Source organism: Bos mutus, chromosome 19 (assembly GCF_027580195.1).
Source record: "Bos mutus isolate GX-2022 chromosome 19, NWIPB_WYAK_1.1, whole genome shotgun sequence".
Lineage (NCBI taxonomy): Eukaryota > Metazoa > Chordata > Mammalia > Artiodactyla > Bovidae > Bos > Bos mutus.
In genome coordinates, this window is record NC_091635.1 from 21345772 (window position 1) to 21371524 (window position 25753).

General features: G+C 53.5%; 1 protein-coding gene and 1 non-coding gene across 2 annotated transcripts in view; both read left to right on the top strand.

Moving 5' to 3' along the window:
* Positions 1-25753, top strand: part of TOM1L2 (target of myb1 like 2 membrane trafficking protein) — a 71854-nt gene that overhangs the window by 5333 nt on the left and 40768 nt on the right.
* On the top strand, positions 7427-7499 carry TRNAG-CCC (transfer RNA glycine (anticodon CCC)). Its single transcript has one exon. It is a non-coding gene; the product is annotated as a tRNA-Gly (tRNA).

A 25753-nucleotide genomic window follows, 5' to 3' on the forward strand; every position in this document is an offset into this window, starting at 1 on the left:
TCAGGAAAGGGAGGGGGTAAAAATGCCCAGAGGAGCATCAGTTAAGCATTGTTGCTCTTGACCTAGGAGATATGTTACTCAGAATTTTCAGGTTAACCTACTAGTCTGCAAGGACAGAAAATAGCGTGCTGACCCTGCTCCTTGTGCCCTGAGGAGAGGCCTGTTAAAAACTAGCCTTGGCCTTGGTGCCTATTTCAGTGCTTCCCCAAACCCCCCTGGCCTAGAAGAGTCTCTGATCTCCTCCATTTAGCCCTCAAGCCTCTGGCTGTCAGCACTCACCACCTCCTCCAAGCAGCCTTCCGAGACCACCCTGCCTGTGGTGCCGTGACTCCTCTGAACGCCCGCCTGTGTTGTCTGGCTCATGCACTTGGCCTCGCCCTCCAGGGTTCCTGAAGATTAGCAGAGGGAATGTGAGTGGATGCCCAGCCCAGTTTGCACGCTGCCGCTTCCTCCTGCCGTGCTGTTTCCTGTTGTTTGCTGCGAGTCCCGTCCTGTTTATGGCCTTATCTTCCTCAGAGCAGGATGAATACCTTCTGTTTCCCCATGATCTTCACAGCACGCAGTAGAGTCTGCTCTGTGTGTTACTCACTCCAAAGGGTCCTCTCTCTCAGGCTTGTTTTCAGCATCTATCAAAGCTGAAAATAATGGCCATCATTTTCAGGCCCTGCACGGGAAGGTAGGACGCCCTGCGAAGTGCCATCCACACAGTGTCGCGTGCAGCACTTTTTCTCGGGAAACTCCTGTCAGTGCTCTCATGTCCAGCATCTGGAGGCCGAGAGGAGCTGAGGGCCTTGCCCAGGGCGGGCTGGGGCTCCAGAGCTCTGTGCTACAGCTCTGTGGCCCGTGAGCCTGGCCAGGTCCCTGTAGACGAGAAGGGGCCTCCGCTGACCCGTAGTGTGTTCCCGAGCCTCCTGGGTGCCCTGTGCCTGCCTGTTCTCTTCTGACATGGGCACCTTGTGTTTGGGTCAGAGTCAGTCCTGTCTCAGCTCTGTGTGCGACTGCCCCGCATGTGGATCCACTGACCGGATCCAGGGAAGGGATGTGTGTGACAAGCAGGCTGCCCTACCACTTCTTCTTCTTGAAATATGCCATCACCTTACCGTTCTTGCCAGGCATCATTCAGACGCATGCTCCATGACGGCACTCGTGTTTTATTTGTTCTTATTTATTTACTTCTTAGAAGTTGTAGAAAAACACGCACAGCACACATTTACCGTTCTGTTTTATGATGTTCAGTGGCATTAAGTACACGCACGCTGTTGTGCAGCTGTCCCCACCATCATCCTCAGAACTTGCTTGTCTTCCCAGACTGCACTCTGTCCCCGCCGCTAACTTGCTGCTCCTCCCCCCATTCTAGCCCCCACCATTCTGCTTTCTCTGTGAACCTGACCACTCCAGGCACCTCCTGTGAAGGAATCCGGCAGGTTCTGTTCTCTTGTGGCTGGCTTGTTCCGTCCGCAGAGTGTCTTCAAGTTTCGCTCGTGTTGGAGGAGCCTGTCTCAGAATCTCCTTCCTTTTAAAGACCAAATACTCCTCCGTTGTGTGCGTAGAACTCATTTTGTGCGTTCACTTGTCCATCAGCGGATACTCGGGTTGCTTCCACTTTTGGGCCGTTGTGAATAGTGCTGCTGCGAATACGGGTGAGCACGTGTCCCGTGTTTGTGTCTGTATCCGTGCTTTCAGTCGTTCTGGATACAAACCCGGAGGTGGGATGGCTGTCCGGTGCCCTTCACCGTGGCTGCACCTTTCTTTCCTCCTGCTAGCTATGTGTAGGGTTCCAGTTGCCCCACTGTCTCACCAACAGTTGTCATTTATTTTTTTATAGTAGCCATCCAAGTGGGTGTGAAGTGGTGTCTCACTGCAGTTTTTTGTTTTTATTTATTTTTTTCACTATGCTGGGTGGCATGCAGGATCTCCCCTGTGGCCAGGGATCACACCGGGCCCCTTGCAGTAGGAGCACGGAGTCTAAGCCACTGGACCACCAGGGAAGTCCATCACCGTAGTTTTCAGTTGATATTAAGCACCTTTTCACATGGTGACTGTCCATTTGTAAATCTTTGGAGAAATGTCTATTCGGAACCTTTGCACATTTTTAAAAGCAAGTTACTTCTGTCGCTGAGGAGTTTTAGGAGTTCTCTCCATATTTGGGATAGTAGGCCCTTACTAGATACTAGATTTGCCTTTTTACTCTGGTGTTCAGATCTCTCGGTGAAGAATGGTGTGTCTGTTTCTCTGTGGCTGCCTGTGCCTTTGGTTTCCTGCCCGTGTTCTCAGAGGGTCTGGCATGTGCCCTGAGGACAGGCAGGGTGATGCTGGTGGGACTGGTCAGCCTGACTCCTTACCAGGTGCTGGTTGAGAGCCCCACAGGTGGCAACCCCGGAGGCGGCACTGTTGCTTACGTGTGATGGAAGAGGCCAAGGCTCGGCAGGCACGTCCTTCCCAGGGGGTCTGTGATGGCCAGTGGCAGAGCAGGGACTTGCGCCCAGTCTGTGAGTCCCTACCCCTAAACCAGGGTTGTCTGTGGAGTCGAGTGAATGTGCTTGCAGCTCAGAGTGTGGAACTGGTCATCTCAAGTTTCGACCCACCTGAACGTCACCTGGTTCCAGGGTGAATCTGGGCAACTTGTCCTCATCCTCCCAGTTTCTGGGGAGTTTGGCAAGAAGCAGTGCTTTCTCACTGCACACCCAAGTCTTCCTGGGGTTCCATCCTCCTCAGATGTGCTTTGGATCCGCAGTGTCAGGAGGAGGAAGAGAGGCAGACACACACAAGTTCTCCACGTGGCCAGCTCTCTTTCCAGGCTCACGAGCTGTTGCTTTAATTGGGAATGAAGCACAGGCCTTGTCTTCTGGGAGGCACGTTCAGAATTCTGTCTGGGGTTTTGGTTTAGAGTGGAGAGTAAGGAGGGAGGCTGGTTCCTCGTCTCAGGGGATTGGGCCCCACGCCTCTGGGAGCTGGTACGCACCTGGGCCTGGGGTCGACGCCATGGAGGTCTCTGCTGCTCCCAAGAGAGACATGTGTGAGCTCCAGCTTGAGGCAGGAGATGCAGCCTGGGGAGGGACGAGCCTCCAGAGAGGGAGTTTCCTTCCTGCTAACTCTGGAAACCCTTTAACCAGCAGTTCTGAGGGTCACCGAACTCTGGAAGGCCCTTCGTGGCCTTTGGCCCAAACACCTCACCCTTACAGAGGAGGAAACGGAGGCCCAAAGAGGCGGGTCTGTGCTCTTCTTACACAGACACTTCTGACTCCAGACCTGTGGGTTTTTCCAGACACTGGTCAATTCTGACACCAGCTGGTATCCTCAATCCAGTCCAGTTCAGTGTACTCTGACCTGCCTGCCATGGTTGTCACAGGCCCCCAGGTAAGGGCTCGGCATCACTGACCACTCCCGCTTAATACCAGCACTTCTGACTAACTGGCTGTAGATGGGGGTTCCTGTGAACCCGTGCCCAGGTTTGAGGATTTGCCAGCATGGCTCACAAGATGCAGGAAACACCTTCCTTTGCTGGCAGTCTCTCTGGCATCCAGCTCCATCATGCAGCTGCCCCAGGCTGGCCACCACTGGGTACTCTCTGCTCTGGAGAGTCCGAGGGTGTCAGGAGCCATGGCCCAGGCACTGGGCCAAAGGTCAAATGTGTGTGTCTCATTGTGTCCCAGGAGAGGCCTTGACCGGTGAGGCCTGGTGCCACTGGGGAAGGGCCTGGTGGCTTCTCCTGACCTTGGGCCCTGCCAGTCACCTGGGTGTTTGTGTCCACAGTGGGGTGAGGGAGGTTGGGAGTTCATCATCCATCACGTCATCAAGGACTCTGACTCATGAAGATGAACTTTCTGGGCCTTTCCTGGTGGTCCAGTGGTTAAGGCTCCTCACTTCCAGCACTACAGGGTGTATGGGTTTGATCCCTGGTCAGGAAGCTAAGATTCTGCATTCTGATCGACGTGGCAAAAAAAAAAGAAGACAACTTTTGCTTTGTTTGAATCATGTTTAGTCTAATCACATGGGATTGGTTAGTTCCAGGTTTGGTTGAAAAAGTTAGTTCATAAACTCCCCTTTACTCTTTTGTTTTACCTGCTTTATCAGGCTCCTGTCCAGAACAGAGACACTGCCCTGAGGCGGGACGCAGGCAGTCCGGGGATGGCTGGAGTCCTGCACTGATTTGCCATGTGACTCTGGAAAGGCCGTGTCCAGCCCGTTTACTCCTGTAACGAGGGCAAGTTGAACAAGTTCATTTCTACATCTGAAGCTTAAGGCCGGAATCAAAGGAGCTTTTTAGTTTTTCTTTAGACTTTAGCCTCCATGATTCACTTTCATGGGCACTGAACAATGCTCTGCGAACTTAAAAAAAAAAAAAATTGTGCTGGGACTTCCCCTGGTGGTCCAGTGACTAAGACTCTATGTGCCCAATGCAGAAGTTCAGGTTCCATCCCTGGTCAGGGAGCTGGATCCCACATGCCGCAATGAAGGTTGAAGATCTTGTGTGCCACAACTAAGACCCATCACAGCCAAATAAATAAATAAAATTAAGTAAAAATTTTAAAAATTGGGCAAAAATTATATGACACAAAACTCACCATCTGCATCATTTTTCAGTGAACATCTCAGGGGCATTAAGAACACCCACGTCCAGAACCCTTCTCGCAAAACTGAAACTCTGTCCCTATTAAACAGTAACTCTTATCCCCCCCGCCCCGCTCAAGCCCCTGACACCCACCCTTCTACTTTTTGTCTCTATGAGCGTGACGACTCCAGGGACCTCATGTAAGTGCAATCAAACAGTATGTCTTTTTGTGACTGGGAATGGCTCCCCACTCCAGTATTGTTGCTTGGAGAATCCCATGGACAGAGGAGCCTGGCAGTCCATGGGGTCACAAAGGGTGAGACACGACGGAGCGACTGAGTGCACACAACACTCCATTGAATGTGTAGGCCGTGTTGTGTATCCATCCATCCGTTTTTGAACATGGGTTGCCTGCACCTGCTGCTGTGAACGTGGTGTGCAGGTTTCTCTTCGAGACCCTGCTTTCAGTTCTTGGGAGCACATGCCCGGCAGTAGCCTTGCTGTGTAGCGTGGCCATGTGGTAGTTCTGTTTCTGTTTGTTTTTTTAGGAGCCTCCATACTGTTTCCATGGTAGCTGTACCATTTTCTACCCCCACCAGCAGTGCACAAGGGGCTCCGATCTCTGCTCATCCTCGCCTGCATTTGTTATGTCATGGAGTTCTCATGGAGCCATCCTCAAGGGTGTGAGGAGGGTGCACACTTTTGGGGTTTGACTGAGCCCCCAGAGACTCCATGCTGTTCAGAACTCCGTGCAGGACATGTGTCTGGAGGAAGGCGGAGCACCAGGGTTCCAGATGGTGTGTGCACGTCTCACAAAGCCACTCAGGTGCCCCAGTCACTCCCCGGGAACTGTCTTCTGTGTCCGTCCGGGCACAGATCTGAGTGTGGAGGGGGCCTCTGAGCTGAGGGAAGGGGCTTTTCATCCAGGCTCCACTGGGAGCCCTGAGGGCCGTGGCATTCCCCTCACCACGCCCGGCCCTCCATCCTGGTCCTGCGGGGCCGGCTCATGGGAGCGTAGCCAGAGAGGGCGTCCAGTCCTACACCTTTCTGGAGGGGAACTGACATCACTGTTGAAGTTTCAGATGCTCTACGACCTGACCTAGGCTTGCCCTCTAGGGACCTGATCCACAGAAATGTCAGGTGGACGCACGTGCGGCCATAGCAGTTTTCTGAGGACAGAACCCCATCTCCCCAAGGAGGACGGTGTGTGCCCCCCAGGGGTGGGCACACAGCCAGGTGCACAAGTGGGTGTAAAGTGAGACCGGGGGTTGGATCCCGTTACACCATGAGCTTCACGGAGCAAGACCCACACTCAGCAGCTGATGGGGCCATGGGGCAGGGGACCTCGCACTTTACATAAGGTGACTTGTGTCCTGTCCGTGTTGTCTGATTTTTAAACAAGGATGCACACATATTATTTCAGTTTATACAGACCTCTTGTCTCACGAGCAGGGCTGTGGATGCAGCTCTGCTGTGGGTAGACCCTCTACCCCACACATGGGGCACCAGGAGGACCCTGCTGCTCCCTCAGAGGAAACCCCTTACTGCCAAGGTGGGGCTGCCAGGGCGTCATGGAGCCCAGACCCCAGAGTCTGCCCCCCTTTGACCTGCCCTGTCCCATCCTCAGGGGCTCTAAGGTGGGTACCATTCACGCCTACTCCCTAAGCTTCTGAAGGTGTGAAACTGAAGACCCCTCAGGATGGTCCCTCATGTGGGCATTTGATGAAGTTCAAGCTGAAAGGCTCCTTCTGCCAACTCCCTTCTCTCTTTCTGGCCAGCTCCTACCTATCCTCCACAGCCAGGCCCCTGGTGCCTCTTGGGAGCCCTCTGACTCCAGAGGATATCTGCTCGTGAAGGCCCAGGATGCTGCTGCCCACCTGCCCAACTGGGGGCTGTGGTTTCTGCTCTCTCAGCCACAAGCCACCCCAAGTCCCCGTGTTTCATTACTGCCCCGGAATCCCTAAGGCCCTGTGGCTCCCTCCCAGAAAGCAGCTCTGTGACAGCACCAACCACGTGGCATCGCTCAGCAAGCAGGAGCCACTGAGAAATGCACACGCTGCCCGGGACCCTTCCTGGAGCTCCGCCCTCCTCCCTGTGCGCGTCCTGCCCTGGATCTCTGTGGTGCTCAGTGGCACACCCAAAAGCGTGCAGCCTCCTCACACCCTCGAGGACGGCTATTGACAAAACCCCAGGGCAAAACAAGTGCAGGCAAGGGGGTGGAAGAACTGGAGGCTGAATGTTCAAGGTCAAGGTGTCAGCAGGGTTGGTTTCTCTTGAGGCGTCCTCTTGACATGCAGACGGCCGCCTTCTCACTGTGCCCTCTCCTGACCTCGTCTGTGTGCAGGTGTCCCTGCTGTTCCCCTGTGTGTCCAGCTTCCTCTTAGGAGGACACTGGGCAGGTTGCACCAGGGCCTGCTCCCTCAGGGCCTCCTTGTACCTTCTTTGCTTCTGCAAAGAGCCCCCCTCCAGGTGCAGCCACACTCAGTATATGAATTTAGGGGCATACAGTTTACTCCTGACATTTGCACAGTGCTTCGTGGGTGGCTGCTTGCCCTCCTGTTCAGTTTGGGGTTCTGGGCAGTTCTGTTCTTGGGCAGACTGCATGTGGTGCTGGTTGTCCTGTGGCTGGCAAGCTGTGCAGTCTTCCTAACCCCCAGGTCTCTTCTGTTACAATTAAACCAGTACGATAGGCTCACACTTGGAGGACCAGACTGAAGCCTTCAGCTTCTGGACCCCTGGTCCCAACTGAGGGTCAGTAATGCGTTGTTACTCAACTTTACCAAGTTAGCAAAGGATTATACTTTAAATATGTAGGAGTTCAGATGGGAAGGGAGACTAGCAAAGCCCTAATGAAAACTGAGTTAGGTGGGGACTTCCCTGGTGGTCCAATGGCCAAGACTCTGCACTCCCACTGCAGGGGACCCAGGTTTGATCCCTGGTTGGGGAACTAGATCCCACAGGCTGCACCAGGAGTTCGCCACAATAAGGATCAAAGATCCTGCATGTCACAACTAAGACCCAGGGTGGCCAAATAAATAATAAAAATAAAATTTTAAAAATATTTAAAAAACTTGAGTTAGGTGAAGACATAATGCTGTGACAGACAAGCCAGACACCGAAGGCCACGTGTGGTGTGGTTCCACTTCCATGCGTGTCCAGGATAGACCACGTGTGCAGAAAGGGCAGGTTAGTGGGTGTGGGGGCTGGGGGCCAGGGGTCCTTTTGGGGTGGAGGAAGTATCCTGGAGTTTGGTGGTGGTGGCTACAGTGGTCTGGGAATGTACCGAAGTCCTCTGAACTGTGTACTTCCAAAGAGTGAAATTTATGGCACCTGAGTTCTGTCTCCATAAAACCATTATAAAAACATTGAACTGGGGTGGTGCCATGCTAATGTGAGTGGCTTTCCTTCTCTCCTCTGTCCTCAGGGATCTCTGTAATTACTTTTTTTTTTCAAGTGGAAAAACCCAGAGTCATGCAGATTACTTGGAATCTAGTTTTGTGCGGTGCTGAGTCATAGCCAAGCAAAGAAAATCTCCCTGGAATATTAAGGGGTCACTTTCGCTCCTAAAATATCAACATTGACTAAGATTTGCAGGCTAAAAATAGAGAGGAAACTGGGTGTATATGTGCTGCAGCTTGACAATGAACTTGTCCCACTGTGACGTGGGCTGTCTCCTGGTCCCACCTCCACACAGATCCGTGGTTTGCAGCAGGATTAGCTTGTTGTAGTCTGATGGAGTCCAGCTGGTGCTGGGCATCAGAATCCACATTTGTTTCTGTGTGTGTGTGTGTGTGTGCATGCGTATGCGTATGTCCTTTCAGAGAGCTGTTCATTCCCAGCTTGAAGCTGTTTTCAATCCCAGGCCCAGAGATTTCTGAGCCATATATATTTTTAATATATGTTAAATAATTCATCAAGGAACGTGTGTGTGCTGAAACGTCGGCGGCCACCTCACTTCCCATTTGACTCTTCTACCCAATTTTTAACCGTGTTCCTGCTATAGGCCCCATTTCTTGGCTAATGACATAAAATCATCTTCAAAAGGAAAGCCAAAGACTCTTACGTTACCTTTTTCTGCCTTAAACCCACCCTTTGGTATTTGCAAAGGTCAGATGAGCTGTTCTGGCGGCCGCGGCCCTGATGGACGGGGAAGCGTACGTTCCCATTGGCCCCTGAGGATGAAGGATGACTGCGGCGGCCACGGCATCTGCCGTAATGTCAGGAGCGGGCGCTGGGACGCAGGGGCAGCAGGCACATGAAAAATGCAGGAGGCGGGAAGTGCCTCTGCCTCACAGCCACGGGGACATCTCCGAGAGCATTTGTTCTCCTCCGTTAAGCCTTGTCACCCGGCATCTAGTACAGGGGCTGGGGGCAGGGGCACCAGTGCCATGTCCTGTGGGGCCTTGCCCTGCCCTTGCACCGGCTTGTTTTTGTTCAGTCTTTGCCCCTCGTGGGGGTCGTCAGCTTTATTCTCAGTTAAATAAAGAGCATCCTTTGGTGCCTGGTGTGGGAGAAGCAGGTGCTGTGCACTGGGCGTGTCTCTGTCCCCACTCAGAGCAGATGGCCTGCGTCAGTTCGTTTCGTGACCTTTCTTTGCTGCTAAGACACCAAATCTCTGATCCCACGGATCATAAATATTCTTTAGGTTTGCAGGCACGGAAGTAATGGGAGCTGCAAGCTGTCGCTATCATTTTCCATTTGTTGGAACCCTTAGGAAGGAAACCATTACAGCAGTTGAGGTGCTGTGCATGCCTGCTGCGGCCCCGGGCTTTACGGACATGTGAAGGGCACTGCAGCCTCGCGGCCTCAGCCACGGTCAGGGAGCCTTCTGCTCCATGTCCCGCCGTCCTCACCTTTCTGCTCGCCAGGGAGCCCCTCCCAGCAGCCGGGCACCGTGACTCAGCCCCACTGCCCGCTCCCACTGCCTCCCCAGGGGCTGCATTCTTAAAGTCACTAAAGGTCATGATGGTCACCTGGTCTCCATTGCTCATTGTTCTGATGGGGGCCTCGCCCTGCCCCGGCCGGAAACAAGAGCAGCGCAGGCTGTGTGGGGCCCAGTGAGGAGGTGCTGGACCCCTCAGAGGTTTACAGGGAGGAGGCGGGCTGGGCGAGGACACAGTTCTGGGAGTCTTGGGGGGACCTGGAGCGGAGGGCAGCGAGGACAGTCACCCTGAGAGTCAGGCTTGAACCTTGTCTGGAGTCAAGGGGGAAGCTTGGCAAATGAACTTATGTACAAAGCAGAAGCAGAGTCACAGATGTAGAAAGCAAACTTATGGTTACCAGGGGTAAGGTGGGAGAGGGATAAACTGGGAGATTTGGACTGACATAAACACACTACTATATACAAACTAGGTAACTGCCAAGGACCTACTGGACAGCACAGGGAACTCTACTCAATGCTCTGTAGTGACCTATATGGGAAAAGAAGCTAAAAAAGAGCAGGTATATGCGTGTGTATAACTCATTCATTTTGCAGTACACCTGAAACTAACACAACATTGTAAATCCAATAAAATTTTTTAAAAGGTTGGGGAAGCTTGGGAGGTCTTAAATGTGTGTGTGTGGGTGGTGCTTATGCATCTCAGGGGAGGAGCATGTGGGGGGCCTGCCAGAGAGGGGCAGCAGCATCCCATCCTGAGGAGCCGAGGGGGCCCTCCGCCCCGCTCCAGCTCTCACCACCCCACCCCGTTCCTTCATCCTCCCCTCTGCCCAGAGCCTCTGCACCCCACCCAGTCTGCTCCGCTTCTGACACCTCCTGGGACCCTGGGGCAGGGGCTCACCCTTCCCCCGCCCCCACAGCAGGCTGGGCTGCCTGGCACCACAGGGCCCTCAGTGGAGACCACCTTGCTCCAGACGTTATGCGGGTCCCCTGGGGGCTGGGCCCTGTGTGGAGCAGGAGAGGGACCGGTCTTCAGAGCCATCATCCAGCAGATCCCAGGTGACGCACTTTGAGACCCTCCTCCGCCTAACACATTCTCCAGGAGAGGAGGCGGTGTTTTTAGTTTTCTCTGTGGAGAATTTCAAACATAAATGGGGGAACCAGTGTAATGAGCTTTTACACTCCATGACTGGGCTTCAGCAGTTCTCAGCAGCTGGCCGCTCCCACACTGTCTCCTGGATGCTTCCCACCTCAGGGTTTGGAATCTGGTTCCAGGCCTCACGTGACTGTGACGTGCGTGTCTCTGAAGGTCAGGGCTTCCGGTTGGGCTCCATGAGCCCCAGCCCTCTTGCCTGTCCAGTGGGCAAGAATGCTCTCTGCCCAGGGCTGCTGCGAGCAGGCCTCTTAGAGAGGCCTTTACCAGAACCTCATAGCTCCCTCTCCTCTGCAACCTGCCGTACACCCAGCACTGAGGTAGCTCTGACCACACGGCCTGGGGCAGGTGAGTCCAGGGCCCTCTCAGCCGGACACTCAGCACCATCCTTGAGGCTGGGACTTGGGGCCCTCAACTTTAAAAAGAGGTTTAAATTTTAAATCTTTTCCTATCTCAGAAAAAAATAAAACCAGGGGCAGGGACTTCTCTGGTGGTCTAATGGTTATGACTCTGAGCTCTCAAAGCAGGAGGCCTAGGTTCCATCCCTGGTCAGGGAACTAGATCCCACATGGGCCACAACTAGAACCCAGCACAGCCAATACATAAGTATTTTTTAAAATAATAGCAGAAATAGAAACGGGGGAAGATCTCCTTCATAGGCTGGTTTTAAGATTTAGATGAGACAATGTGTGTCTGTATGTAAGTCATTCAGCACTCGGTAGCTTTCATCATGAACATCCTTTCAATAATACATCCTGCAGGATATTAGCTACTATCCCCATTTTACAAATCAAATGACAGAGGTTTAAAGCCAAGGTTAGGTAGCATGCCTGAGCTCCTGGGGCAAATGAATTACAGAGCCAGGGGTCTGAGCCCAGGTGTGACTGCCCCCCAGCCCCTACCTTCACGATGGCTAATCATTGAACTGAGCTTTGCGACCTTGAGAAGAGAAAGGGCCAGTTATGGGTCAGCAGACTAAGTTTATGTGGTCCTGCCTCTGTCTGGCGTTCTAGCCAGTGCTGATTCCTGGAAGCTGACGGCCACATACGGGGTCTCTGCAGACCCCTGCCTGCATCCCCTACCTCCTTCCCACTCCTCCTGTGGGTAGTGCTACTCAGCCCTGCAGTGGAGAGAAACTGGGCAGGCAGATCAAACACAGGTGCAGCAGCCCTTCCCTGCTCAGTCTTAGTGGGAAGAGGCAAGCTCTGAGGCTCAGGAGGGTCAGTGGTCACCTGTGGAGGCTTGTTCTCCAGTCAGGATAGTGAGGGGTGGACGTTCCAACTGTAAAGTTGCTGGGAATGGAACGTGTGAGGTTGATGTTGCCAAACTGGACAAAAGACCCAGGCTTGTCCAGTCTCACTGCTCCCTGGTGCCTTGGTCTGGACCCGCAAACACCCAAGATCAGGCAAGGAGTGCTGTGGGCAGGGGACCCACTGACCCAGAACCCTCTTCTGGAAGGTCTGGCTTAATGGGAGCCAGCATTGCCAGACCAGGACCCAGTTTCCCATCTGGCTCTGTGCACCTGTTCAGAGAGGTTCTCCATTATCAAACGAGGAAGCTGAGCAGATAAGCCAGTTGCCTGTGGCCCTTGGAGGACAAGGCAGGGACTTGAAGGGCATGTTTAGGCCACGTCCAGTCCTCTTCCTGCACGTCCACCAAGGCCTCTGGACCTCCGTCACTGAGCAGCAGGATCGCCAGGGCTGGGGGTTCCTCCCCGGGTGCTCGGCCACCCCGGGGGAATAGGCAAGGATGGCTTTTCCCTAGAGAAGTGTTCCCTTCTTTGGGGGTATGTGTCCTGGTGTGTCACGTCTGGATAGCCACCTTCACCAATGTAGTTTCCCCAAACCAAGCCCCAGAACAGGTTTTAGGGGAAGGTAGAGAGCCCGAGTGGTTATAGACCTTACAGGTAAGACTCAAAAGCCCTGTGGAGAAGCCCCCGCTTTGGATAGGAAAGCAAAACTGATCACCTCGTTGCTGCAATGACAGCCTGGCTCTCTTGGGACCCAGCCAGAAAAACAATTTGTTAGAATGACCCCCCCACGTAACCAGCTAAAGCTTTGGGCTGAAATCCAGAATGCTTATTATGGGAAAGTGGGGTTAAAATTGTTCCTCTGAAACTCTGTGGTTGTTTATTTGAATTAGCGAGGTCGCCCCAGTGACAGCTGTGGAGGCCAGTCTTTAATTAGGAGAAGAATTTGCCCTGAACGTCATCAGAGTGGCATTTCTGAGGCCTTGGGTGTTTTTCTTCCTGGCTTCTTCCAGCCTCGTCTCAGTCCCGGGCTCCATCCAGGGTTAAGAGCTAGCTTCTTCCCAGATGACCATTCCGCATGCTTCTAGCAGCCCCATCCCCCACCCTTGCGAGCTGGGGGCTGCTTCTGGAGCCTGGGCTCCAGATGAGGCCGTGAGTGTTTGTCGTGTGAAGTTGGGCACAGCTGGTCTTGAGCGCCGTTGCTGCAGGCCACATGCTACTCTGAAGTGTTCTATATCTGTAAGCACATTTCCATCTCGTCTTTATAACCAGCAGGTGAGGCGGAGTCCTTAACGTCCCGCTTCACAGGTGAGGAGGCTGTGGGGCTGGGATCACACGGCTGGTTAGTGAGGCGCCCACTGCAGAGGCTGGCACAAGGCAGGCACTCAGTGGATGTTTATCGAGTCTGAGTCTCTCTCGCACCGAAACATCCGTTACATTTACCATCTTCTGCCCTCTAGTTTTTCTTTTTTTGGCCACACTGTACAGCTTGCAAAATCTTAAGTTCCCCAACCAGGAATTGAACCCGTGCCCCCTACAGTGGAGGCCCAGAGTCCTAAGCACTGGACTGCTAGAGAATTGCCCCTGCCCTCTAGTTTTTACTTTGACTTTTCTCTGATAACATTGAATATGTCAATCTTTTCTTCAAACCTGGGTTTACTTTTTAAACTTTGAGTTACGGAGAGTTTTAAACATTTTTAAAGAGAGAGAGAATAGTATAATGAAACTCTGTTCAGTCCTTTATGTAACTTCAGCAGTCATCAACTCATGGCCTGTTTTGTCAACATGCCCATCTTCTCACTTTCCTGGCCTGTATTATTTTAAAGTAAATCCCCCAAATCATATTATTTCAGCCATATATTTCAATGTGTGTCTCTAAAAGAAAACGAACTCTTAAAAACAACCATAATACCATTGTTGCACTTCAGGAATTAATAATAATTCCCCAGTATTGCTTATTCAGTCAGCATTCATGTTTTTGTGCTGTGCTTAGTTGTGTCTGACTTTGCAAGCCCGTGGACTGTAGCCCACCAGGCTCCCCTCTCCATGGGGGTTCTCCAGGCAAGAATTCTGGGGTGGGTTGCCATGCCTTCCTCTGGGGGATCTTCCCAACCCAGGGATTGAACCCAGGTCTCCTGCATTATAGGCGGACTCTTTATTGTCTGAGCCACCGGGGAAGTCATGTCTTTAGTTGTCTCCTGATGTGTCACTCGTTGTGTTAAAGTCTGTTTGAACAGGCTCTGATAAGCTCCGCATTGCAGGTGGCTGGTGTGTCTCTTCTGTCTCTTAGTCTGTAGGCTCGTCCTCCCTGTTTACTTCACTGTAGTTTGTATGTCGAAAAAACCGGGTCACTGGCCCTATTGAGTTTCCCACAGCCTGGATTGTGCTGATTGCATCTCGTGGTGTCGTCTAATGTGGCCACGTGTTCCCATGTTTCCTGTAAACCTCCGTCTGACCAAGTTCAGGTTGAATTTCCCAAGGAGGCAGGGGCCTCTGCTGTCTCTCTGTGATGTTCACGACCACTACTGATCAGGGCCTGTATCCCCTGCTTCTTTACGGGTTGTAGATGGTTTCCAAACTGGGTTCTAGTCCCTCAAGGGCCTGTCCCAGGGCGGGGCACACAGAAGGCTTTGTAAATCTTGGTGCCAGTCTGTGTCCCTCCGGCCTCTCCTTGACGTCCTTGCTCACTGGCTGGTCTCCTGGGGAGAAGGGTGACATGGTCCCTTTGACTTGGAGACCCTGGTCTGGGCTCAGCCCTTGTGTGCTTTCCTCAGCCCCCTGCATGGGAGGGCGCTAGGCGGCAGGCAGGAAGAGCACGGGGGTGGCCAGGTGGCCCCGGGTGAGGGCTCCAGCTCCTCAGCTCTGAGAGCCCACTGCGGGCAGTGTGTGGGAGGAAAGGCTGGCTTCACTCTGCAGCCCGGAAGAGGTCAGACCAGCTGGAAGAGCCGCGATTATGGGGGAAAACAAGTCCTTCAGAGGAAGTCTTCCTGTCAGGGTCCTTCACAGCATCGCTGTCACCCCACCCTGGGAGCTGCATTGTGCCACGTGCTCTTGGGCCCAGAGGCCAGAGCTGATCCCTGCTGCCCTGGGCGTGCAGACGGGGGCTCAGGGGACCTCCTTTGGGGTCCTGGCCAGGCATTAAATGATGACGCCATGCTCCAGCATGTGGCTATATTGTGATTTAGTGTACCTTAGTGCTGGGCATTCAGGTTGTTGCCTTTGTTTTTTTCCTGGCTGTAACAATTAATGTAGCAACAAACCCTGGGAGAGCTTCAGTCTTTGTCTGCATTTCCGGTTATGATAGGGAACCCCTGTTCCCTGGAATCACCCTGTGAGACAGGTGGCTCCTTTCTGAGGGTCTCGCTCCCTGAAAGCTTCACTGCCTTTTCTTTTCTCAGCATTTTGAGGACCTAGTGTGGGTTCAGGTGTGCATGGGGCTGGGAAGGCTTCCTGGGAGAGGGCTCGCAAGGCACACTCTTGATAGTGACCGAGGGTGGAGGCATTTGGAGGGGGTGGGGGAGACCAGAGCTGTCGCTCGATGTGGACCTGGGGGAGCTGAGGCCAGAGGAGGTGGGTGAAGGGATGGGATGGGACAGGGCAGGGGTGAAGGGAGCAACCAAGGCCTGGGGACAGAGCCTAGACTTTGCCGAAATGAAAGGGGAAACCAGGGAGCGGCTCCAAGCAGGCAGTGACTGAGGAGCCTGTGTGCTGGGTCACCTGGCCACTGGGCGGAGGGTGGACAGGACAGAGCCAGTTAAGCCCCTGATGCGAGAGGGTTCCTCACAGACTTGGCCAAGTTGGCAGGAGATAGTGCCTTTCCCTTAAATTCACATTTCTTTAATTCCTGCTGAGGTTGGATATTTTTATATTGATTCTTCCAACTGTGTTTGATCATTTTGTGACTTGACTCAGTGGGTCCCAAAGGCCTGTCACTGCGGACATTGCGGGTGGCGAGGCCAGACTCATGGCTCAGCCTTGCATAGGAGCCCTGAGAGACCCAGTGACGAGGTGGGGCCCAGGCTACTTGAGCTGCCCTGTAACCAGGGCACACAGGGTCTGCTGACCGGGAGAGCAGGATGAGTAGCCATGGAGGTCGCTTCTCTGCTGTCACATTTGAGGAAGGGGTTCAGGATGCAGCAGACTCAGCTGGGTCAGGGGTCCCCAGTGGCTGGGGGCAGCTTTGTTGAGGAAAAGCCCGTCCAGGCTGGTCTTGCCTGCAGGCCATGCGCGCTGGCTGGAGCAGAGAAGCTGAGTGAGAACAGGCCTTGGGGACAAGGTTTCTTCTCAGCCCTGCTCACAGTCCGCCTGCCTCTGCAGGTGAGCAGTGTCCAGCCCATAGACCTCGTCTATAAATGGGTTTATTGCAGGCTTTTCTGATGCCCCGGAAGCCTCCTGAGGAAATGGGGGCTGCTGGTCAAGAACATACCCTTCTTGGAAAACGCTACCTCCTAGCTGGCTGCCTCTGGGCACGGGGTCCCCTGCACTGCATGCCCCCTTGAAGGAGCTGGCTGTCCATGTGCAGCTGGGTTGCTGAGTTGGGGTACAGACAGCGTGGTGGCCAAGTAATGACCCGTACTGTCTTTGCAGCTTCTGGATGGGAACCACGGGGGCCTTGAGCCCTTTCCCTGTGAAATCTGAATAGTGTCAGGGTATTGCAAGGCCACCATCATGGCCGGGCCCTGTCTAGGTTGTGCCTTCGTTGAGGCTGGAGTCCCTCCTCCTTACATTTAATTTTACATGAGAACAGAACTGGGTGAGCTGACCCACCAGTGCTCAGCCGCTCAGTTGTGTCAGACTCCTTGCAGCTCCTTGGACCGTAGCCCACCAGGTCCTCTGTCCATGGGATTTCCCAGGCAAGAATACTGGAGTGGGTTTCCATTTCCTACTTCAGGGGATCTTCCTGACCCAGGGACCAAAGCCCAGTCTCTTGTGTCTGCTACATTGGCAGATGGGTTCTTTACCACTGAGCTACCTGGGAAGCCTGATCCACCAGAGCCCTCCCCAAACTGTTCCTGATTCCTGATGATTCCTGATGACCTAAACCTGGTTACAAGGGAAGTGCACGTTTTTATAGAAAAATTCTTCCCTGAGAAACAAAGCAGGGGCTTCCCTGGTGGTTCAGTGGTGAAGAAGACGCCTGCCAGTGCAGAAGACACAGTTCAATCCCTGACCCAGGAAGATCCCACAAGGTGCAGAGTGCCTGGGCCTGTGCTCCCTAGAGCCCGTGCTCCACAATAAGAGAAGCCTGTGCACTGCAGCTAGGGAGTAGCCCTGGATCACCACAACTAGAGAAGAGCCCACACAGCAACAAAGACCCAGCACAGCCAAAAACCAATAATTTTTTTTTTAATATCAAAGCAGTCTTGGACATGGCTGCTCTCACCCTGTGGTGTCCGCCTGGTTACAGCCTGGGCTGACACTCCAGGCCTTTCTCCTTCCATGGGTGCACAGTGGTTAACATAAAACTGTATGTACAATTTTTACCTTGACCTTCTTCCACTGGGCACGGTCAACCACTTGCCCAGCAGCCACGTGGGTCCAGGAGTGCAGGCAGGCCTCCCCAGGCCTCAGTCCCCTCAGGGGACACTCTGTCATCTCAGGGCCTCATGGCTTCAGCCAGGTTTGGAGCCCCCGTCACATTCTTCAGATGCTTCAGATTACTGAACCTGAGATGTGGCTGCAGTGGAGGAGAGCAGGCTTCCTGGCTGACCTGCAGGTGAGGGGAGAGGTGAGAGGATGCGGTCCCCAGGCCCCTGGGACACTTGGCCACCCAGCTCCGAGCTGGCGAGAGCTTCGTGAGCGTGGCGGCCGTGCTCAGACCCCAGGGGACTTGGCAAAAAAACACCCATGAGGCCGGGATGGACGAGGCCTGGGGAGGAGGGTCAGAGGATGCGGCCGTCACTGTGGCTGTGCTGGACACTCCTCGTTTCCCCCTGACTGGGGAGGGGCTCTAGGCCCGGCTGGAAAATTTTCTTACCTGGTTTCCCTTATGGCTACGCATGGCATAGGGCACAATTCTGGCCTCTGAGAGGAACAGCACCTCTTCAGCAGTAAATGGCAAAGCCCTCTGGCCCTTGTGCCTTCGTCCTGCCTGTTTCAAGGACTCTGTCTGCTAGGGCTTTGGCTGCCTCATGGATTCAGGGACGGAAGCCACCAGTCAGCACTGGTGGAGCAGGAAGACAAACGGATCCCATCCTGCCTGGGGGCCTGGTGGGGCTGCTCCTGCCTGCACTGCCTGCTTCCAGGGTTCTTACTCCATGAGAAAAGTAACCCCCATCTGCTTAAGCAACTGTTAAGTTTTTTTTTAATTGCTTGCAGCTGAATGCAATCATAACTGATAAGGTAATGTTTTAATATTTTACAAGGGGGAAATGTATTTACATATTGTGTAATTAAAAATGAAAAATAATTTAAATCCCCACAGATTTCCGGGCCCACATCAGACTCACTGAAACAGAATCTTCAGGGACGGGACTCACATATCTGTATTTTTAACAAACTCCCCAAATGATCTGATGTACAGTAAATCATTTCCATATCCATTAATATTGTCCCCATTTTATATAGGAGAACACTGAGGAAGGAGGTTAAAAAACATCCCAGTGGTAGGGACAGAATGAAGGGACAAAATAGGTGATTAAGTAGTTAATCCTCCTAGGGGATTGTAAATAGAAAAATATGGGAGACCCTTGTAAGTTAATGATGACTCAAGAAAGCAGGTTTGCTTAGCAACAAAACAATAGAACAGAAGCAGGAGACATGCCCCCGACAACAAAAGAATGGTGGCATGAGGCCCATATCCTGCCCGGTGAGCTCAGTGGGTCAGTAACCCCCAAAACATGTTCTCTGGCCCCTAAGACATGTTCTTTGCACAACACCCCCCCCCAATAAAACAGTAGTAGAAAATAAAGGCAGGCCAGAAATGTCTGACACCTGCCCCATGGTGTCATCAAGTTAATGACCCCTAAAACAGGCTCTGTGCACACAAAAGAAATCATTTACAGGAAGGTGACTTTTCAAAATGAAAGACCCTCGTTTTGTACTGAGACCTGAAAATACTTTTCCAAAATGTTAATAACAGTCCTGGCCTGACCAACAAGTAAGCTTCCTTGTCCTAACTGGGGGAGGAACTGATGATGGAAACGTGATGTCTACTCAAGAAAAACAAAGAGGTTCTTCTCCTTTCCCCACTCTGCCTTTGATTAGAAAATTGTAGCTCACTAAGTTCTCAGGGTGCAGCCTTTCTCACCTGTCTGCTAGTAAACCTCACAAGCGTCCTGTTCTAATAGAGTACTTTAAAAATTTTTGTTTATGTATTTGGCTACAACAGGTCTTCATTGTGGCATGCAGGTTCTTCAGTTGTGGCTTGCAACTTCTTGGGTGCAGCATGTGGAATCTAGTTCCCTGACCAGGGATCGAACTCCAGCCTCCTGCACTGAGAGCATGGAGTCTTAGCCACTGGACCACCAGGGAAGTCCCGTAATAAATCCCTTCTTATCTACCTCTATTCAGCTCTTGCTGAATTCTCTGCACTAAGACATAAAGGACTATGGTCCCAGAGCTCTTCTGAGCCCCGGAAACGATACCAGTCGGTTTCACCAGTGTTTTCTTTTGATTTGACTGCACCAGGTCTTAGTTGTGGCACATAGGATCTTCGTTGCAACATGTGGATCGAGTTCCCTGGCCAGGGATTGAACCCAGACCCCCGGCATTGCAAGCGTGGAGTCTTAGCCACTGGACCATCAGGGATAGTCCCTCCTGTTTGTCTGTTTGTTTTCCCCACTTTTTATGTCTGGAGGGTTCCATGAACAGAGGAGCCTGGCAAGCTACAGTCCACGGGATCACAAAGCATCAGACACGACTAAGCGACTAAGCACACACAGTTGATTAACAATGTTGTGTTACTTTCAAGTGTACAGCAAAGTGATTCAGTTATGCATATACATGTATCTATTCTTTTTCAAATTCTCCTGTTTAGGTTATTTCCCCAGTGTTTGTAAGTGAGACTTGCATCCATGACTGTCTGGTTCCAAAGAGCGCCCACCCCCTGCCCCAGCCTGCCCCTGGGAGTCCTGGCTTCCTCTCACAGTCACAGGACTTCTGAAGGGAGCTTCTAAAACAGAAAATTCAGAACTGTTTTGGACACAATTTTGCACGGCTGTCCAGGACTGAGTCCCTGCAATGCATGTGTCCCCAGGGGATGAGGCCAGGTAGGTTAAAAAACAGACTCATCAGTTCTTGGTCTCGTCTTCTTTTGAGACAGAAATTCTTTGAAATTAGTTTTTTCCGTAGACTTTCTCGGGTTAAATCACTTAAGAATTACTAGACCATCTCACCCATGAAAGGTAATTACGGTTGTTTTATGAGTGTGGAAGACATATAGCGTGTAAGTGCTCCAGGAGTCTCCTGTGAGTTATTAGAACTCGCAGAATTCATGTTCTACCAAATTAGCCATCGAGAGCTGATAGATTGTATCTGCAGTTCACCGAGGCTCTGGTCAGCAATGCACATTCGTAACAATTAAGTGCACACCTGTTCCCCCAGAGGGGCCTCTGGGCGAGGTGGTCGCCCCAAGGTTGTAATAGCGTGATCTGCGTGAGGATTGAGACTTGTGTGATGAGAGTGATCTTTTCACAGGGACAAGGGTCTTTGCCTTGAGAAGCAGGAGGTCAGTGCCCTTGAGCCCCTGGGGTGGGGGCAGTTCTGATAGTGTTCCATGGATCAAGCGTGGCCTGGGGTCAGGAGCTCCATGTTCCAGACCTGGGCCCAGCATGAGTCCACCATGTGTCAGGTCTCTGATTCCACATGGTCAGACTTTCAGGCAGCCCTGTTCCTGAGCTCCATGGTGCAGGGCATCCTGGAGATACTCCTCTAGTCGCCCTCGGGGACCACCTTTGCTGGGGGTCTCCACAGTATTGGGCTTCCCTGGTGGGCAGTGGTAAAGAATATGCCTGCAATGTAGGAGACCTGGGTTCTATCCCTGGGTTGGGAAGATCCCCTGGAGGAAGGCATGGCAACCCACTCCAGTATTCTTACCTGGAGAATCCCACGGACAGAGGACCCTGGTGGGCTACAGTCCACAGGGTCACGAAGAGTCAGACACACTGAGTAACTGGAGCACAGACCAAGCACTGCTCTGCATGCTGCATGCTGCTCTGGGCCAGCCTTAGTTCTTACAGAAGCTTCGTATGATGTGGGTGTTACTGTTCCCAATCCGTAGATGTAGACACTGAGGCTCAGAGAAATTTAGTTACTTGCTGAAGGTCACACAGCCAATAACCACAAGAGTTAGAATGGGGCTCAGTTCGGCCTGACCACAGGCATCACGAGGCCATGTGACCTGCCTCCGTGGTGCGGGTGCTGGGCAGCGGTGGGAGTGCGGGGGGCGGTGCTGCGGGAGGCCTCTGGACTCGGAGTCAGGGAGATCTTTGAAGAGGCAGGATCTAGAGTGAGTGCAGGTGAGCTGGGGAAGGTCGCAGTGGTTCTGGGAACTTGGAGGAGCCCGGCTGAGGGGAGCCTTGCTGTCACCAGGAGGCCTGGAGAGGCTGGGGAGATGGTAGGGGCGAGTCAGGGAGGGCACAGGTGCCAGGAAGGCGGAGGGAGAACGTTTTGCGTTTTATGTGATGCTGTCTTCAAGACATTTCATATGACCCTGCTCATTATTCCGTAGTACAGGAGTGGTGGCAGTACGTTCACCTCCAAGTCCCTCAACATCAGGAAGAGATGGCCACCCTCCTGGTGGAGTGTGGCTTGCTCTGCCCTCAGTCAGACAGTGAGGACCAAGGCTTCTTGTCTGTACCTTTTACCTAGGGTGTCAGGAGTTGTCATAACTCATCTCCTCTTTTATTCCAAGTGGTTTCCAGTCTTCATTCCATTTACCTTGAGTATAAATTATTATAAAAATGACCCTAAGTTCCTTTTGGAAGCAGGCCTTTACGTGTGTTCCAACACTTGGTGAGAAGAAACTTGGACTGACTCACTCACACAGTCTCAGGGAGTGGCCACAAAGGGCCAGGAGGACAGGGCAGTGAAGGTTGGGCCTTGTGGCCCTGATGGACTGCGGGCCACAGGCTGCCGGGACCGCAAGTCCTGTCTCAGGAGTGCACGAGCAGGTCTCTGGGAATCCTGGAGTCTCCGAGTATGTAGGGGTGTGAGGGAGGCGTCATCACAGTCATTGGTGACTCACTCATTCCCTGGAACCCTGGGACCAGCTCTTCCTGGGAGAACAGACTAAGGCTGTGTGGGCAGCTCCCAGCTCCCGGGGCACTTAAGGAAGCCCTCGGGGAGACGACAGCACAGTGAGGTCAGCATCCCAGTCCCACAGACCCGCTGCGCCTGGTCCAGCGGCTGAGACCCCCAGTGGAGAGTCTGCCTGCCTGCCCAGAGCGGCCCTCCTGGGAGCACTGCGGCCGCGTGGCTGTCCTGGACATTCATGTTCTGCTTAGCTTTGCAGGTGTTCTTATGAACGGGGCAGCCGAGGCGCTCGAGATGCTCTCTGTCAGGGTGCTTTCCAACCCGGGTGGTGCTCTTGGGGAGCCCGTCTAGAGTGTGTGCTGAGTTAAGTACCTGCGCACTTTTCTGGAAGGATCTTCCGAGATGCTCACAGGGAATTACTCTTCCTTTAACATTCCATCCAGAAAGAGCCGAGAACCACTGCCCTGAAAAATGGCCTCCTCTGGGTTTCTTTCTCTATTCTCTCTTGAATGTCTGTATCAAAGCATGTCCCCCAAAGCCTGCTGCTCAGAGGGGGCCACCCAGGCCTTGGGGGACACGGAGTCGGCACTGGGGCATGGCATGGAGGGTGGTCTTTGTCCCCCAGCCTGGCCTCGGGTGGCTGTGCCTGGGGTGTGAGCGTTGGGAACTGGGCATGGAGACCCAGGGCCGGCTGGCAGGGGCACAGTGCGGCCTCGCCTGGCCCAGTGTGGTGTGGTTTTGTCCGCAGTCCTCCCAAGCTGGACGCCTTTCCCAAATGGTCCCTGCAGGTGCGAATGGCTCCACAGAACAAACCAGAACCTTGGACTGGACTGTGGCTGTTTAGATTTTTTGCTTGGGGGACATCTGTGCCATGGAGTCCCTGGGCTCCGAGAGGGGCCCCCACGTGGCCCCGGGGCTGTGTGGGGACCAGAGAGGGAGGGAAGCAGGGTCAGTTCAGCACAGAGAGGACCGGCTGTGTGTTCTCGCCCACAAGCACGCATTTCTGCCTGGCAGAGATCAGTCTGCACAGGGCACTTTGGCTCCGATGTTCACTTAGCATTCCTGCACTGATTTCACTTGGTGGCGAGGCTGAGGCATTTATCATTTTTAAAAGGCATGTACGTTTGCGCCTTGTGGATGGACCTCGTCAAGGGGCCGTCCTCTCGTCTGTGGAAACAGCAGAGGTTTCCTCAGTTAGGCACCTTTGCCGAGTCAGCCCCCCTCCCCCTCAGCATTTCCTCAGGGCTTGTCTGGCTGGGTCACAGGGAGGAGCAGTCTGTGCCTTTCCTACTGAAGTTTTACCTACTATTAATGTTGGAAAAATTCAAGCATTTAAGAAGAGAGACCGTCTGGATGACCTCTCCCATGTGAGTGTGTGTGTGTGTGTGTGTGTTGGTTGGTGTCAGTGTGCCGTGGGAGGACGCCTCGCAGTCAGGTTGGGGTTGAACTGGAAGCCCTCAATGCCCGGCGCTCTCCCCTGGCCCCTGCCCTCAGGGTGCACCTGGGCTGCAAGCCCACTCTGTTTCCCACAGCCCTAATCTGAGCCCTAGCCCCTGAGAGACCTTTTCCTGTCAACTGGCCTAGCGGGTAATAGCCGGAGACCCCCTCCCCAGCCCAGCCTCCTCCCGCGCTCCCTGCCGCCCCCCAGCCCTAGGCCCATGTCTCCCCCAGCTCCTCTCCACACCTTTGTTTACAAGACCTGGGGAAATTCCCCATCCAGACCCCAGTAGCTCTGCCTCTAGAAAAGAAAGTAAAGTTGCTCAGTCATGTACCACTCTCTGCGACCCCATGGACTGTAGCCTGCCAGGCTGCTCTCTCCATGGGATTCTCCAGGCTCTGTCTCTAGAGAACATGTATTTAAAGCTATGGACTACCTCCTCTCCACCGCCCCGCCTTCCAGGGGAATTTCAGTTAGAAAGAACTTGGACCAGCAGCCCATGCCCGCATGGATGACCAGCCTCTGTTCTCCGCTGCTGGGCTGGCCTGAAGGGCTCCTTTGTCAGGGCCTGGGAGGACGAGGTGTCCTCATTCGGCCGGGACAGGGTGTGGGATCGGCTGGCAGGGCACTGCCCTTCGGAACTGAGCTGTCCGGGTGGGAGAGCGAGCTCAGGATTTTATGAATGTGCCAGTCTTTAAAGAAAATAGATGTTTAAAGTGAGGAGAAACCTAAATGCAGCATGCTGGTCTGAACTGGATCCTAGACAGAAGAGGGTATCTTAATGGAAAAACTGGAAAACTCTGAATAGGAGTTAGAAGTCCTGAGCTGCTGTTAGCGTCTCACTTTTGACACATGAACGGTGGCCCTGAAGGATGTTAACATGAGCAGAAACTGGGAGACAAGCCCTTGGGGATCCTTGTACTATCTTGGCAGCTTCTCAGTAAGTCTGAAATTATTCCAGTATTGACAGTTTATTAAAAAAAAAAAAACAACAAGGGGAGCAGCTGACTGCACTTGACCCCTCACCCTTTTCTCTGCATGCTTCTCAGCCAGCCCTTCTCACCTGAGAGATTGGGGTGGTGGTGGCATGGCTGTGTCCAGGGGCTGGGGGCCCAGGTGTACTCAAGGCCCAGCCTTGCCTGGGGTGTCAGAGTCCAAGGTCTCGTGCGCCAGGATGACCTTGGTTGTTTCTCCCTGCCGGCCGTGTGCAGTTGGGCTGTTCACCCCTCGGCTTCTCTTCTCCCCTCTGACAAGGGCTGCCTTGGAGCTGGGTGGCACATAAGACTGTGTCTGTGAAGAGGCCACAGTGTGCTCCCTGGACCCCGTGTGAGAGGAGTGACTTCAGTGGCTGGGCGATTTGGGGTCAGCGGTGTGGCCGGTGGGGTGCAGGCAGTGCTCTGGGCTCCCTGCCCCAGGATCCACGTCCAGAGTTGGGAAACATGACGTCCACTGTGAGTGACTCGTGGGGAAACTAACAGCTGGGCTCTGAGATCTGGGAGCTTCAGCGTTTGGATCCCTAAGGAAGCAGTGCCTCTGCCCTGCATGTGGGCCAGGCCCTTGTGGGGCTTCCCTCTGAGGGAGACCCTTGTGGTGCAGAAGCCCTGAATCAGACAGCTGGGTGTTTGCAGGTTCCCAGGGCATCGAGTGACCAGGGTGGCTCGTGGACTGCTGTTTACCTGTAGGTGGCAGTGGTGACACAGGAAAGCGAGGGACGCCCTGGGGAGGCGGGGGTGGGGGTGGGGTTCCAGCCTCTGTGTGGCTGTGTCGGGGGCTCCGCAGGGCTTCCTGTTTTGTGTTGAGTTCACCTCCCAGCAGCCCTGTGAGAAGACTGCTGTGATTATCACATCTTACAGACAACAGAAAGCCTTGAAGAGGTCACATTCCTGGGGTCACACAGTAATTGGCTGAAGTTTGAACCCGCCAAAGCCTGGGAAGCCTGGGTTTCAACTCCCTGCTCAGACTCCACTACGACGCCCAATTCTCTGGCTTCTGAGCCCAGAGGGAGATGCTGGGGAGAGCTGGAGCCTGACTCCGATCTCCCCAGGCTGCCTAGGGCCCCAGAGGATGTGCGGTCACCACTGCTCAGTAGCACAGGCCCTTTGCTCACCCACAAGTTCAGATGGAGAGCCAGGGTCCCCCCAGTGGCTGTAAGATGGGAAGAAGCTCCCAAAACAGCATCGGGAGGCCTTGAGAACTCAGCTCTCATGTGGACCATAGACCATACCATCAAGTACGGGTGCCTGTCAGAAGCGCCCCTTGAGATCCTACGGCAGGAGGCACGGGGAGGC